A 15,516-nucleotide genomic window follows, 5' to 3' on the forward strand; every position below is an offset into this window, starting at 1 on the left:
CTTTACAACAGTGATGTTATTCCTAGAAGCAATTTGGGGAGGTTGAGAATCTTGAAGCCTCAGGATGCATGACTCCTAAACCATAATTATTTTCTGTTTGTTTGTTTGTTTTTTGAGACAGTCTCGCTTGTCGCCCAGGCTGGAGTTCAGTGGCGCGATCTTAACTCGCCGAAAACTTCACCTCTTAGGTTCAAGTGATTCTCCTGCCTCAACCTCCCGAGTAGCTGGGATTACTGGCGCCCGCCACCACACCTGGCTAATTTTTGTATTTTTAGTAGAGACAGGGTTTCACCATGTTGGCCAGGCTGGTCTCGAACTCTTGACTCAGGTGATCCACCCGCCTCGGCCTCCCAAAGTGCTGGGATTACAGACATGAGCCACCGGACCTGGCCCTAAACCATAATTTCTAATCTTGTAGCTAATTTGTTAGTCCCACAAAAGTAGACTGGTCCCCAGGCAAGAAGGGAGTCTGTTTTGGAAAAGGGCTGTTATCATCTTTGCTTCAAAGTTAAAGTATAAACTAACTTCCTCCCAAAGTTAGTTTGACCAGTAATGAGCAAGGATAGCTTGGAGGTTAGAAGCAAGATGGAGTCGGTTCGGTCAGGTCTCTTTCACTGTCATAATTCCCTCAGTTACAATTTTTGCAAAGGCAGTTCAGTGGGACGAGGTCTATTCACTTGAGTCTCCCACCCCTATAGGACCCTGCAGCTCCTGGTGTCCTGGTTGTAACAGGAAAAGCCATCCCAGCTCAGCAGAGACACTGACTCTCTCAGTTGGAATCCAGGGTGTCTGGGAGGTGACATCGCTGGTGCAGGTCCCATGGTTGTTGATCTCGACACTGCAGAGGGGCTGGGTTCAAAGCGCCATCATTCCCACTCTGCTCCCAGCTTTTCATTACGTGCCCCAAGCTTGTCCCTGACCTTTATCCTGCATGTCATGCCAGGTTTCCGCATAACAGAGACCTTTTCTGACAAGACAGTGAAAGCAATTGACCTTATTTTGGAGAGCTCAGAGCTGCGCTGTTAAAAATTAAACCTCTTAACAATTCCCTTTCATTTCATCTCTTAAAAGGCTCCTGGGGCCGGGCGCGGTGGCTCAAGCCTGTAATCCCAGCACTTTGGGAGGCCGAGACGGGCGGATCACGAGGTCAGGAGATCAAGACCATCCTGGCTAACACGGTGAAACCCCGTCTCTACTAAGAAATACAAAAAACTAGCCGGGCGAGGTGGCGGGCGCCTGTAGTCCCAGCTACTCGGGAGGCTGAGGCAGGAGAATGGCGTGAACCCGGGAGGCGGAGCTTGCAGTGAGCTGAGATCCGGCCACTGCACTCCAGCCTGGGCGACAGAGCAAGACTCCGTCTCAAAAAAAAAAAAAAAAAAGGCTCCTGGTCCAGCAGATCCGTTGGGAAGAAAAAATTCAAATTATTTGCATACAGTCCCATAAATTCATCTTGGATTTTTCACACTGTCATTTCCCACTTTCTTCCTTTAACCTGTTATTGAAGGCCCAGCTGTGAAAGGAAAATAAATCTCAAGACCCTCAAATCAGTAAGCCAAAGGGAAAAGTCAAGTTGAGAACTGCTTAGGGCAAACCTGCCTCCCATTCTATTTCAAAAAAAATATTAGCTACTAAGATAAATTCCTGTGGACAAAGGACAGACAGAACTCAAAGTCATCCCTCTGCTTACTGACATAAATGCATATTGATTGTTCCTTTGGAAAGGCTCATCAGAAACTCAAAAGAATGCAACTGTTTGTCTCTTACCTACCTATGACCTGGAAGCCCGCTTCCCAATTTGAGTTGTCTCGCCTTTCAGGACTGAACCAATGTACATCTTACATATATTGGCTGATGTCTCATGTCTCCCTAAAATATATAAAACCAAGCTGTGCCCACCTCGGGCACATGTCAGGACCTCCTGAGGCTGTGACACGGACACGTCCCTTACATTGGCACTTTATAAATTGACTAAGAAACCAGTATCTCAGATATTTGGAGTTCACACAGTCAAACTTCACACCCTCTAGAAAGGCTCAACAGGCTGGGCGCAGTGGCTCACACCTGTAATCCCAGCACTTTGGGAGGCCGAGGAGGTTGGATCACTAGGTCAGGAGATTGAGACCATCCTGGCTAACATGGTGAAATTCCATCTCTACTAAAAAATACAAAAAATTAACCGGGCGTGGTGGCGGGTGCCTATAGTCCCAGCAACTCGGGAGGCTGAGGCAGGAGAATGGTGTGAACCCGGGAGGTGGAGCTTGCAGTGAGCCGAGATCATGTCTCTGCACTCCAGCCTGGGCAACAGAGCAAGACTCCGTCTCAAAAAAAAAAAAAAAAAAAAGAAAGGCTCAACAAATTGTTTGTTCACCAAGAAACCTAGGGCTTAGATGCCTAGAACCAAGTATGTTATGAATGAATAAATCTAACTCCATAAAAGGTTTTATTGATGCTATTATTCAGTAATTAATATTGACAATCAACCTATCTTGGTACATCTCTTGTATTATTTAACTTTAATAAGTTTATATCTCATATCTCAAATCTAGTGTTGATATCATGTCTTGATGCTTCTCTTTCACATCAGTGAGCACAATATTTTTATTTTTATTTTATTTTATTTTTGAGATAGGGTCTTGCTGTGTTGCCAAGGCTGGAGTGCAGTGACACAATCATGGCTCACTGCAGCCTCAACTGCCAGGCTCAAGCAATTCTCCCACCTCAGCCTCCCAAGTAGCTGGGACCACAGGTGGGCACCACCACACCAGGCTAATTTTTCTCTTATTATTTGTGGAGATGAGGTCTTCCTACGTTGCCCAGGCCGGTCTCTTAACTCCTGGGCAAAAGTGGTCTTCCCACCTCAAAATGCTGAGGTTACATGTATGAGATACCCTGCTTGCCCTAAGCACAATATTTTGAACATAATTGCGGTCCAATAATACTTGTTGTCTGAGAAAGACTCTAGAATTTTGCCAAAGAGCTTTCTTTTCCTCAACTCCCTCCAGACTCATCCTGACCTTGCATCTGTTCATCCTCTGACCTTTAACACTACCCTCCAGTAACATTTCTCACCTCCAGAAAAACCCGGAACAGTCAAGAGAAAACAGCAAGACTCCAGGAGGGCAATGAAATGGAATTAAGATTCCCTGGGAATCACTCCAGATGACTGAAGAAAATACCTTCAGAATAATTCTTCCAAACTTAAAAAGTCCCAAGGCCGAATAGCTACTTTGTACAGTAAACTGAATCATGAGCCACTATTCATTGGGAGGTGACCCTGGTGTAAGTAGTTAGAGCTGACAGAGGCAATAAAATGCAAATGCCACTGTGGAATTCAGCTTATGAGGATATTTTTTTAAACGTTTCCAGGGACTTAGTAGAAAACAAAGCGAGATCATACAATTCTAAGGTTTAATACCAAGAATTACACTATACCAAGTAAAATGTTAACTCAAGGAGGATTTTATAGGACAGCTTGGATGGACATATATGTCTTTTCTTATGTGTTGCTTTTGCTAATCACTCAAAATTAACCTTGGTAAGGGTCCGATTTTTCTTGCCTTTTTTTTTTTTTAAGATGGAGTCTCGCTCTGTCGCCGAGGCTGGAGTGCAGTGGCAAGATCTCAGTTCACTGCAAGCTCTGCCTCCTGGGTTCACACCATTCTCCTGCCTCAGCCTCCCAAGTAGCTGGGACTACAGGCGCCCACCACCACGCCCAGCTAATATATATATATATATATTTGTATTTTTTTAATAGAGATGGGGTTTCACCGTGTTAGCCAGGATGGTCTCGATCTCCTGACTTCATGATCCACCTGCCTCGGCCTCCCAAAGTGCTGGGATTACAGGCGTGAGCCACCACACCCGGCCAGAGTCCAATTTTTCTAACTTCTGAACTAGTTAGTCTGGTTGCCAAAAGTTTGGTTCTCTCTTTGAAGCCTGGGTATTTGGTAAAAAAGAAAAAAGAAAAAAAAAAAGGTTGGTTCACTGATAAAGCTATTCGTATTGTTATTAATTATAAAATTACACATACTCAATTGAAAATGTATTTCAGGGCTGGGCATTGTGGCTCACGCCTGAAATCCCAGCACTTTGGGAGGCCGAGGCGAGTGGATCACTTGAGCCCAGGAGTTCAAGACCAGCCTGGGCAACATATTGAGATTCTGTCTCTTTTACGTAGTACACATTTTTAAAAATAAAAAAATGTACCTCAGCAATTAATTCTTGGGCCCACAGCACATATATTAATGTCTGTGTGCTATGTGTGTTACATACGGTAAACCAAAAGTATCTGAGACAGGTCTCAATCAATTTGGAAGCTTATTTTGCCAAGGTTAAGAACATTCCTGGAAGAAATAAACAAGGAATCACAGAAACAGTCTCTGGTATGTGTCTTTCTTCAGAGATGATTTTGAGGGCTTCAAATACTTACAGGGGGAGCGTGCGCTGGAGTGAAAAGAGGGAGGTTATAGTCACATTACTGAATCCACATGTTGCAAGAGGGAAGGAGCAGGTAGGGGAATTGTCAATTACATATTTACCTGGCATCAGTAAATCAACATTTTGGCCGGGCGCGGTGGCTCAAGCCTGTAATCCCAGCACTTTGGGAGGCCGAGATGGGCGGATCACAAGGTCAGGAGATCGAGACCATCCTGGCTAACACGGTGAAACCCCGTCTCTACTAAAAATACAAAAAACCAGCCAGGCGAGGTGGCGGGCGCCTGTAGTCCCAGCTACTCGGGAGGCTGAGGCAGGAGAATGGCGTAAACCCGGGAAGCGGAGCTTGCAGTGAGCTGAGATCCAGCCACTGCACTCCAGCCTGGGCGACAGAGCGAGACTCTGTCTCAAAAAAAAAAAAAAAAAAAAAATCAACATTTTACAGAAGATAAAGGGAACATAGAATAGCTACCTGTGGAGATATTTAACCCTTTATCTGTAGCTGTCTCTTAGGAACAAAAGAAAAGGCAGCTTCTTTTTGTTGTTGTTTTGTTTTGTTTTGTTTTTTTGAGACAGGGTCTTGCTCTGTCACCCAGGATGGAGTGCAGTGGCACCATCTCGGCTCACTGCAAGCTCTGCCTCCTGGGTTCAAGCAATTCTCCTGCCTCAGCCTCCCGAGTAGCTGGGATTATAGGCACCCACCACCACATCTGGCTAATTTTTGTATTTTTAGTAGTGACGGGGTTTCACCATGCTGGCCAGGCTGGTCTCAAACTCTTGACCTCGTGATCCGCCTGCCTCGGCCTCCCAAAGTGCTGGGATTACAGGTGTGAGCCACCACACCTGCCTCCCCACTCCTTTTTTTTTTTTTTTTGAGACAGGGTCTCCCTCTGTTGCCCAGGCTAGAGTGCAGTGGCATGCTCTTGGCTCACAAGTGTGCACCACCACACCCAGCTAATTTTTGTATTTTTTTAGTAGAAATGGATTTTCCCCATGTTGCCCAGGCTGGTCTTGAACTCCTGGGCTCAAGTGATCTGCCTACCTCAGCATCCCAAAGTGCTGAGATTAAAGGATGAGCCACCGCGCCTGGCCTAAAAGGTAGCTTCTTGCATTACTCAGCTTTCAGCTTAATTTTTTTCTTTTGGCATAGTGAGTTGGGGTCCCAAGTGTTTCCTTTCTTTTCACAATACTTTATTCTGCTTTATCCTTGTAACAAACCATGGAAGATAGGAATTATTGCCCCCATTTTCCAGACACAGAAATTGAGGCTCAGGATGTAGATTTAACAAGCACCCTAATGATGAATCAATAACCTGTGTAGCTTTGCTTATTGGGAAAGGATGCTCTGAGCAGCAGATACAAGTTTCCCATCTATTCTATATTATTCATTGAATATAAAGAAAGTAGTATTCTGGGCCGGGCGCAGTGGCTCACGCCTGTAATCCCAGCACTTTGGGAGGTTGAGGCAGGTGGATCACGAGGTCAGGAGTTCAAAACCAGCCTGACCAATATGGGGAAACCCCATCTCTACTAAAAATACAAAAATTAGCCAGGCATGGTGGTGTGTGACTGTAGTTCCAGTTACTAGGGAGGCTGAGACAGGAGAATTGCTACAGCCTGGGCTAGAGAGCAAGACTCTGTTTCTGAAAAGAGAGAAAGAGAGAAAGAAAGAGAGAAAGAGAGGAAAGAAAGAAAGAAAGAAAGAAAGAAAGAAAGAAAGAAAGAAAGAATTAATTCTGAATTTTATATATCAGATTCTCGTAAGACTGTTTGGTCTAGGCCGGGCGCAGTGGCTCACGCCTGTAATCCCAGCACTTTGGGAGGCCAAGGCAGGCGGATCACGAGGTCAGGAGATCGAGACCACCCTGGCTAACACGGTGAAACCCTGTCTCTACTAAAAATACAAAAAATTAGCCGGGCGTGGTGGCGGGCACCTGTAGTCCCAGCCACTTGGGAGGCTGAGGCAGGAGAATGGCGTGAAGCCAGGAGGCGGAGCTTGCAGTGAGCCGAGATTGCGCCACTGCACTCCAGTCTGGGTGACAGAGTGAGACTCCATCCCCCCCTCCCAAAAACAAAAACAAAAACAAGACTGTTTGGTCTGAGAAAGTTTCTGGAACTAGTTTGATTGATCCAGTTTACAAGGCAGGACATGGTGGTATCAGGGCCCCTACTCCAACTCTGTCCCAACTTTTCCAGGCCAAGGGCAGCAGGCCTGGGAGAAGCACCTGAATACACACTGAATCTGGACTGTGCTTCACAGCATTAAGAGCCCCGATAGTGGAGTTTGAGGGCCGGCGATGGCATTAATTACTCCCATTCCTTCTGTTGAGTGATTCAGGATAACAAAATTCTGATAATAGGCCTGATATTAAACTGAACAAGAAGGGCATCTTTCGGTCATCCCAGACCAATGTGGGCTTCTCTCGCTTCTCTGAGTATCCTACTCTTCACTTCCTTTCCTGACTGCTGACCACAAAACCCCATTCCTCAGCCCATCATCTTCTTTTTGATCCTGCTCCTTATGTCGTCCAAGTCAGAGCTCCAGGGTCATCTTTAACCCATTGTCTTCCTCACCTCCATCCACAAGTATTAGCGTGTCTCCCTCCTGCACCCAAAATGTGTCCCCTCCCACATGTCCCTTGAGCAGGTCCTGTGCTAGGCCATTCTTGCATTGCTATAAAAAAATACCTAAGACTGGGTAATTTATTAAGAAAGAGGTTTGTGGCCAGGTGCGGTGGCTCACACCTGTAATCCCAGTACTATTGGAAGCCGAGGTAGGTGGATGGCTTGAGGTCAGGAGTTTGTGACCAGCCTAGCCAACCTGGCAAAACCCCATCTCTACTCAAATACAAAAATTAGCCAGGCGTGGTGGTGCGCACCTGTAATCCCAGCTACTTGGGAGGCTGAGGCAGGAGAATCACTTGAACCAGGGAGGCAGAGGTTGCAGTGAGCTGAGATCATGCCACTACACTCCAGCCTGGGCAACAGAGCAAGACTTCGTCTCAAAAAAAAAAAAGAAAAAAGAAAAAGGTTTGTTTGGCCCATAGTTCTTCAGGCTATACAAGCAGGGCTCCCTCATCTGCTTCTGGTAAGAACCTCAGGAGCTTTACAATTTACAGTCAGGGCGGAAGGCAAAGGGAGAGCAGGCAATGGGACCTGGCGAGAGTGGGAGCAAGAGAGCAAGGTGGGAGGTGCCAGACACTCCTTCCTTCCCTCCTTCCTTCCCTCCCTCCCTCCCTCCCTCCCTCCCTCCCTTCCTTTTTATTTATTTTATTTATTTTTTTTTTTTTTCTGAGACGGAGTCTCGCTCTGTCACCAGGCTGGAGTGCAGTGGCGCAATCTCAGCTCACTGCAAGCTCTGCCTCCTGGGTTTTTAAGCGCTTCCCCTGCCTCAGCCTCCCGAGTAGCTGGGACTACAGGTGCGTGCCACCACGCCCAACTAAAACACTCAGCTCTCCCATGAACTCACTCATCATCACCAAGGGGATGGTGCTAAGCCATTCATGAGGGATCCGCCCCCAATGAACCAATACCTCCCATCAGGTCCCACCTCCAACACTGGGGATTACATTTCAACATGAGATTTGGAGAGAAGAAACATCCAAACTATATCAGGCCCCCACCATCTCCATACCTGCCCTGCTGTAACCCACCAGGACTCACTGGCCTCCTGCCTCTGGACCTGCCTGGATTACCTAACCTATTCTCCATATCCGGGTCAAAGGTCTTTCAAAAATGAAAATCTGGCTGGGCATGGTGACTCATGCCTGTAATCCCAAAAGTTTGGGAGGCTGAGGTGGAAGGATTATTTGAGGCCAGGAGTTCAAGACCAGTCTGGGCAACATAGTGAGACCCTGTCTCAACAACAACAAATACACACACGCACACGCGCGCGCGCACACACACACACACACACACACACACACACACACAATGCAAATCTGCTCATTTCCTTCCCCTTTGTGATTCCCTACTGTCTTCAAATGAAAATCCAAGTGCCCTGGCATGGCACCCAAGGGCCTTCTGGACCTGGGTCCTGCCTTCCTCTCTGGCTTCAGTCTCTCCTTCCTCCACACCATGGCGTGCAGAACTTCAGCTCTGGTAAGGCAGGAGCACTTCGCCACATCGGCAGTGCTTACACCTCCCAGTCTTCACACTGGGCTTTCTGCCTGGGCCCCTTCCCATTCCTTTGTTCTGGTTAACTCCTTGCTAGATTACTTGTAAAAATTGTCCCAATCTTTCCCCTCTCTGTATCCAGGCTCCTTTGCAAGGTGCCTCTGCAGCTTCAACCATCAAGAGATGGAGTCTGTCATCACATCGGCCAAATCTGGACTGGCCTGGGATTTGCTTTGACCAATAGAATACACTGGAAGTATGTTCTGAGCCTGGGCCTCAAGAGGCCTGCAGCAACTACTCGATCTCTTAGATCCTTATCCAATCACTGTGTGAACTTGAACTTCATTTTTGGATATAAATAAAACAACATAACGTGAGTTTTGGGATATGATCTCCTGGGCAACCTCTGAGGAGGGGCTGGATGGAATAAACCAGAGGTTCTGGAGCGTTAACCACCCACAGTGAACCTTGACCAGTTGGAAATGGGGAATAGGAGGGAGCCAGACGACACTTTCCCTGCTTTCTGGCTCTGTGGACTGCTCTGCCCATCTATGCAGTCCTTTCTGTGGGTGGATGCATGCATGCCTGCTGAGCGACCTGCTGTGTCTCCTCACAACTCATGGCAAAGTGGTGGCCAGGCAGTGTCCTCACAGCAAATCTAGGCATCTTTGTCTGCCTCACTTCTCCTTTTCTCTCACCCTCACCACCCCTGGCTTGCACCCCTAAATCCATTTGTTCAGGTCCTAACCTTTGCCTCAGGTCCTGCTTCCCAGATGACAAGGCCAGGGCAGCAGCCGATGTGCACAGCGTCATAGCTTGCGTCTAACTTAGATGCTTTGCTTCCCACTCCTCAGAAGCCAAGAAATCCCAGAAAGGACACGTATTCATTTTCTGTGGCCACTGTAACAAATTGTCACAAAGTTAGTGGCTTAAAACAACACAAGAGGCCGTGCCTGGTGGCTCATGCCTTTAATCCCAGCACTTTGGGAGGCCGAGGCAGGCGGATCACCTGAGGTCAGGAGTTCAAGACCAGTCTGACCAACATGGAGAAACCTCATCTCTACAAAAGATATAAAATTAGCCAGGCGTGGTGGCACATGCCTGTAATCCCAGCTACTAGGGAGGCCGAGGCAGGAGAATCACTTGAACCCAGGAGGCAGAGGTTGCGGTGAGCCGAGATCACGCCATTGCACTCCAGCCTGGGCAACAAGAGCAAAACTCTGTCCAAAAATAAATAAATAAATAAATAAATAAATAAAAATACAAAAATTAGCCGGGCGTGGTGGTGTGCGCCTGTAGTCCTAGCTACTCGGGAGGCTGAGGCAGGAGAATCACTTGAACCCAGGAGACAGGGGTTACAGTGAGCCGAGATCGCACCATTGCACTACAGCCTGGGCAACAGAGCGAGACTCTGTCTCAAAAAACAAACAAACAAAAACAACACAAGCTTACTGTCTTCCAGTTCTGGAGGTCAGATGTCTGAAATCAGTTTCATTAAAGCCAAAATCAAGGTGCTAGCAGGGCTGGTTCCTTCTGGAGGCTCTGAGAGGAGAAGTCATTCTTTGCCTTTTTCAGCTTCTGGTGACGTCCCTATTCCTTGGCTGTGGCTCCTTCCATCTTCAAAGTATGTCGCTCTAATCTTGGCCTCCATTGTCGCACTGTCATCTCCTTTTCTACAGGCAAATCTCCCTCTGTGTGTGTCTCATAAGGACTCTTGTGATGACATTTGCAGCCTACCCATGTAACCCAGGATAACACCCTCATCTCAAGATCCTTTACTTAATTTCATCTGTGGAGTCTCTTTCACCATACGAGTTAACACTCACAGGTTCCAGGCGTTAGCACCTGGGCATCTTTGGGGGCCATTATCCAGCCTCCCACAGCCTATATAGTCTTTTTGCGCCCATACCTTCACACCCAAGTGTAACAACTCAGTTACCTGTCAAAGAGTTCTCTGGAGTAGGTTTCTACTGTAGTATCAGGCCTTTATGTAAAAATGAAAGGCTACGTTTACCACATAATTCATAGTTAATTTGAACAAATATTCTATCTCATCCTCTCATTGTTTAAATAAATGAAGCCTCTGAGAGTTCAATTGTCTCTGGTCATCACAACATAAAGCAGATAATTCGACCAGTGTGGACATCAGATGCCCCAATTTTATCTGGCTAGGCTGTTTATTTTACCCAATCTCTTTTTCCGTTACTGCTGGCAGGGCCCAGCTGGCTTTCAGACAATAACTTTTCATGGTTTCTAATTAGAAATTAGAGCTTAATGCACTAAATTGATACCATGCGTAATCTCCTTTATGACCCAATTTTAAGACTTACAGGAAATTCACTAGGCACCAAAAAGAAATTGAATGCAGATCAGCAGATTACCCGGTTGTCTAGATCTCATATCCTCAATACTTTATTCTCAAAAAAATCTTATTCTTGATTTAGCCAATTTAAGTATGTCAAAACTGTGATGACAGTCTAGTTTAAGGCATTGATTTGATTGTGTTGTAAAAAATATATTCTTTCAGAAAGATAACATGCTTGTTCTTTCATTCAGTCAATATATATTTATTAATTGTATTGCTATGCCAGTGTCTTAGTTCATTCGTTTTGCTATAAAGGAATACCTGAGGCTGGGGTGGTACCATGTTGCCTAGAGTGGTGCCATATTTTCTGGGATAGCACTATGCTGGCTGGGATGGTGCCATGTTGGCTGGGGTGGCGCCTGCCTCAGCCTCCCAAGTAGCTGGGATTACAGGCACCTGCCACCATGGCTGGCTAATTTTTTGTATTTTTAGTGGAGACGGGGTTTTGTCATGTTGGCCAGCCTGGTCTAGAATTCCTCCACCCACCTCAGCCTCCCAAAGGCTCATTACAGGCATGAGCCACCACACCCGGTTCAAATTTCTTTTATCATGCTCCATAGGCTCAATAGCAGGAAATGTGTAGAGATTCCTGTTGGTAACTGGTCATCATATCAGTTGGATGAGCTATAGACAGACCTTGAATTATCCTGTATCTTACTGTTTTGCTATCTTTGTACACTGCAGTTACATAGACATGTGTCACCTCCGCCCCACTATCCAGAAATATGGGCTCCTTTGTGCAGGGCCAGATCTGCTCCCCTGTGCATCCCCATCACCCGGCACCAGGCCTGCCCATGCTAAGCCTCCATAACATTGTTGGACTAAAAGGTGACATAGGATATTCAACTTCTCCCAGCCATATGTTTTCATGAATCAAATGGCAGTGCAGAAAGGGAATGTTTGCAGTTTCAGTGGGCCTTTCTGAGGGCACTGCAGGGCACACTTCTGCCATCTGGCCCTTGGTGGATAGAGTCGTGGGAGTTGCAGAACGGGGTCTCTTCAGAAGCCACTTCCAGAGCCCCTACCAAGGGTAGCTCAGAAGGTCTGGTTTTCAATGAGTCCACTAGGGAAGTCCATGTATGACTGATTTGACTTTGATGCTTCTACCTCGCCAATTTTCCATCTGACCCATCTGACTCAATTCCTACATCTAATAGTAGGGTTCTAGGCTGCTCCATGAGCCAAATAAATTTTCTGCTCATTATGAATGACTCAGTCTGTGGTCTTGCGTTATAGTAGCACAAAACAGACTGAGGCACCATTCCAGAGATATGCAAATATTCAAATGTGAGTCTCCAAAAATGAGATGGCAAATTCAAGTTCAGCTCTGTCAGAAGTGACAAGAAGGTACACACAATGAGCATCACACGCATCTCCTACCTTCTGGGCACATGTGGTCACATCTAGCCAGTCTCCCTGAGCCAGCAGGTCCCAAAGCTGTCTTTGGATCATTGCTTCTCCATGACAATTTTTGCCAGTTCTTCGCTGGTCTGCAGCGTTCCTTTCAAGTAAATGAAGCAGAAAGGAGGCTTCAGGCATGAGAGTTTAGGTTCCTCAGCTGCCACAAGTGAAGAGCACACTTGTATTTTTTATTACTACCTGCTATGGACTGAATTGTGTTCAGTTCATAACGGGTAGTAATAAAAATTTACAAGTCGAAGCCCTAATCCCCAGTATGATGGTATTTGGAGTTGCAGGGCGGGTGGGCTTTGGGAAGTGATTAAGGATAAGGTCAAGAGAGTGGGGTCCCCACGATGGGATTAGTGGCTTTGTACCAAGAGGAAGAGAGAACAGAGTTCTCTCTCTCCTTTTCCCTCCCTCCCCCCACCTGTCTCTCTCTCTCTCTTTCTCTCTCTCTCTCTCTCTCTCTGTCTCTGCAATGTGAGGACATAGCAAGAAGGTGCCATTTGCAAGACAAGTAGAGAGCATCCTCCCCAGAAACTACGTCTGCTGCACCTTGATCCTGGACTTTCCAGTAAGAAATAAATGTCTGGACTGGGCATGGTGGCTCACACCTGTAATCCCAGCACTTTGGGAGGCCAAGGTGGGCAGATCATCTGAGATCAGAAGTTCGAGACCAGCCTGGCCAACATGGCAAAACCCTGTCTGTACTAAAAATACGAAAATTAGCCAGGCGTGGTGACAGGCGCCTGCAGTCCCAGCTACTCAGGAGGCTAAGGCAGGAGAATCGCTTGAACCCGGGAGGCGGAGGTTGCAGTGAGCTGAGATGGCACCACTGTACTCCAGCCTAGGCAACAGAGTGAGACACTGTCAAAAAAAAAAAAAACAACAACAACAGGAAACTCACCCAGTACCATTCCCTTCCTCCAAGTATTGACTCCTTTCTGAGATTCTGGCTTTTGATCTCTTAGTGACTTCAAGTAATTTTTCTGCACTTAGAGTTGTTATTTACAGGAGGTCATTCTGATAGTTTACCTGGCTACCACTGGAAGTGGCCCCTGTTGAGGATATTATGAGTAGACCAGCTGACTGCTTATCATTCACTTCCCTCACTTCCGTCCAGCCTCCCAGGAAGTTCATTCCCTCGCTATGAAAACAGAACTTGTCTACCTGAGAAGCCCTGTCCAAGCAGTGGTCATGCAGCTTACATGTCAATACAATTTGATAAATTAAGGGACCAGTTTGCTAAGCAGCCCAATCTTGAATTCAACCACTCTGAAGTGCTAAGGATTAAGATTCTAGAGGGGACCAGGTGCGGTGGCTCATGCCTGTAGTCCCACCCAGCACTTTGGGAGGCCGAGACAGGTGGATCACGAGGTCAGGAGATCAAGACTACCCTGGCTAACACAGTGAAACCCCATCTCTAATAAAAATACAAAAAAAAATTAGCCAGGCATGGTGGCGGGCACCTGTAGTCCCAGCTACTCAGGAGGCTGAGGCAGGAGAATGGTGTGAACCCGGGAGGCAGAGCTTGCAGTGAGCTGAGATCGTGCCACTGCACTCTTTAGCCTGGGCTACAGAGCAAGACTCTGTCTCAGAAAAAAAAAAAAAAGAAAGAAAAAGATTCCAGAGGGATGAAAACAGAGCCAACAGGCCTGTTAGGCCCAGTTCTTCCAGGAACCAGCAGTGTGACCTTGAACAAGTCACTGACCTTCTCTAACCCAGCAACATACAAGGAGACTATCATACCCGCCAAACCCCACCTGCGGGTTTGATTTCAAAGATCAAATGAGGTAACATATGGGAAGCGCTTCGTAGACTGTGTCTGACATTGTGATTCTACTGTGACTTCCTGAAGTTTAAAGACAGAATTCTAGTCCCCAGGGCTTGACACCAGAGTAGGAGCTTATGTACTCAGAAGAATGAAGGGAATGAGTCTGTCCAGATTCTTTTCCAGACAGTGTCTAGTAAGACGTGTAAAATAAATGGTCACTCAACTTAGTCCTAAAGGGAAGAGGGTCTGCTTTTCTTTCTTATAGAACCCAAAGCTGAAGTCATCTGTGTGTAAAATGCAGAATGAAATACAATCCTAACTAAGTTGTGTCACAAGACATGCTGCTCAGGAGCCCCCGCCCCTTGGGAAGCCATCCACAGGAAACACGAGCCCGAGGTGACTGGGAGGGCCAGATGGTGTCACTTAATACAAAGGAGAAAGAAACTAGGCACGTACTAGTGATAGACAGTTACACTAAAGGGAACTGGGTTTTAATTTCAATGGAAATAAAGCCCTGAGAACTTACAGGGAAAGCAAGGGGCACGGATGCGGGAATCTGGGGGCACGGAAGTGGGAAAGTGGGGGCACGGAAGCGGGAAAGCAGGGGGCACGGAAGCGGGAAAGCAGGGGGCACGGGTGCAGAAAAGCGAGGGGCATGAATGCGGGAAAGCGAGGGGGCATGGCTGCGGGAAAGCAGGGGGCACGGGTGCAGGAAAGCTAGGGGCACGGATGCGGGAAAGCACGTGGCATGGATGCACACAAGTGAGGAGCAGGGCTGGAAGGAAATTGAGATGGGGGCCATCATTCAGTGTGCCCTAGTTCAGTGCCTCCTGTGTGAAACGAGTTAAATGGCACCACCCACCTCTTAAAGCTATGCAGCTATTTTCCATATCCCCCCATCCCTAGTCCTCTCTGCCTCTGTGGCATTTGTCTTGAGGACAGGGAGAGTAGCTCCCTGTGTTCGCATGGCCTGGGGAGGGCCTTCCAGCAGCTTGACCAACCTGCAGCTGCCCTCCCTCCCTCTCCAGACGCAGCCTTTCCAGTGGGTGCTGGCTTTAGTTCCCGCTTTCTCTCTCCACGGGCTAAGAGGCCGGCTCCCTCTCCGCCCAGCACATGCTACTGGCCTCTTTCATGGCGTTCCCTCCTTCCGGTTCTCTGAACACACCAAACTCACTCCTTGGGGTTTTTGATAGCTTGCTTTTTCCTCTCTCCAGAAAGTTCTTCTCCTCACCTGGAGGTGCGGTCAGCGCTTTTTCATTGTCCAGATCACTGCTCAAATGTCAGCTCCCTGGAGACGAATTCTTGGACCCACCAGCTTCAGCTCCCTGTTCCCAGCAACTTTCTATCACATTCCTGCGTTCTGGTTTCCTCAAAGCTCTTATCTCTACGGGAAATTATCTTGCTTATTTGTGTGGTTGTGATTGTC

At 47.2% G+C, this 15,516-nt stretch overlaps 1 protein-coding gene across 1 annotated transcript in view; it reads right to left on the reverse strand.

Annotated features, from left to right (window-relative positions):
* Window positions 1–15,516, reverse strand: part of LOC105490655 (solute carrier family 25 member 30) — a 75,719-nt gene that overhangs the window by 47,216 nt on the left and 12,987 nt on the right. Inside the window, exon 2 of the mRNA XM_071081350.1 lies at window positions 12,296–12,416. The gene's annotated coding sequence lies outside the window, so the exon portion shown is untranslated. The remainder of the gene's footprint in view (window positions 1–12,295; window positions 12,417–15,516) is intronic.

The sequence above is a fragment of the Macaca nemestrina genome, chromosome 16 (assembly GCF_043159975.1).
Source record: "Macaca nemestrina isolate mMacNem1 chromosome 16, mMacNem.hap1, whole genome shotgun sequence".
NCBI classification, from domain to species: domain Eukaryota; kingdom Metazoa; phylum Chordata; class Mammalia; order Primates; family Cercopithecidae; genus Macaca; species Macaca nemestrina.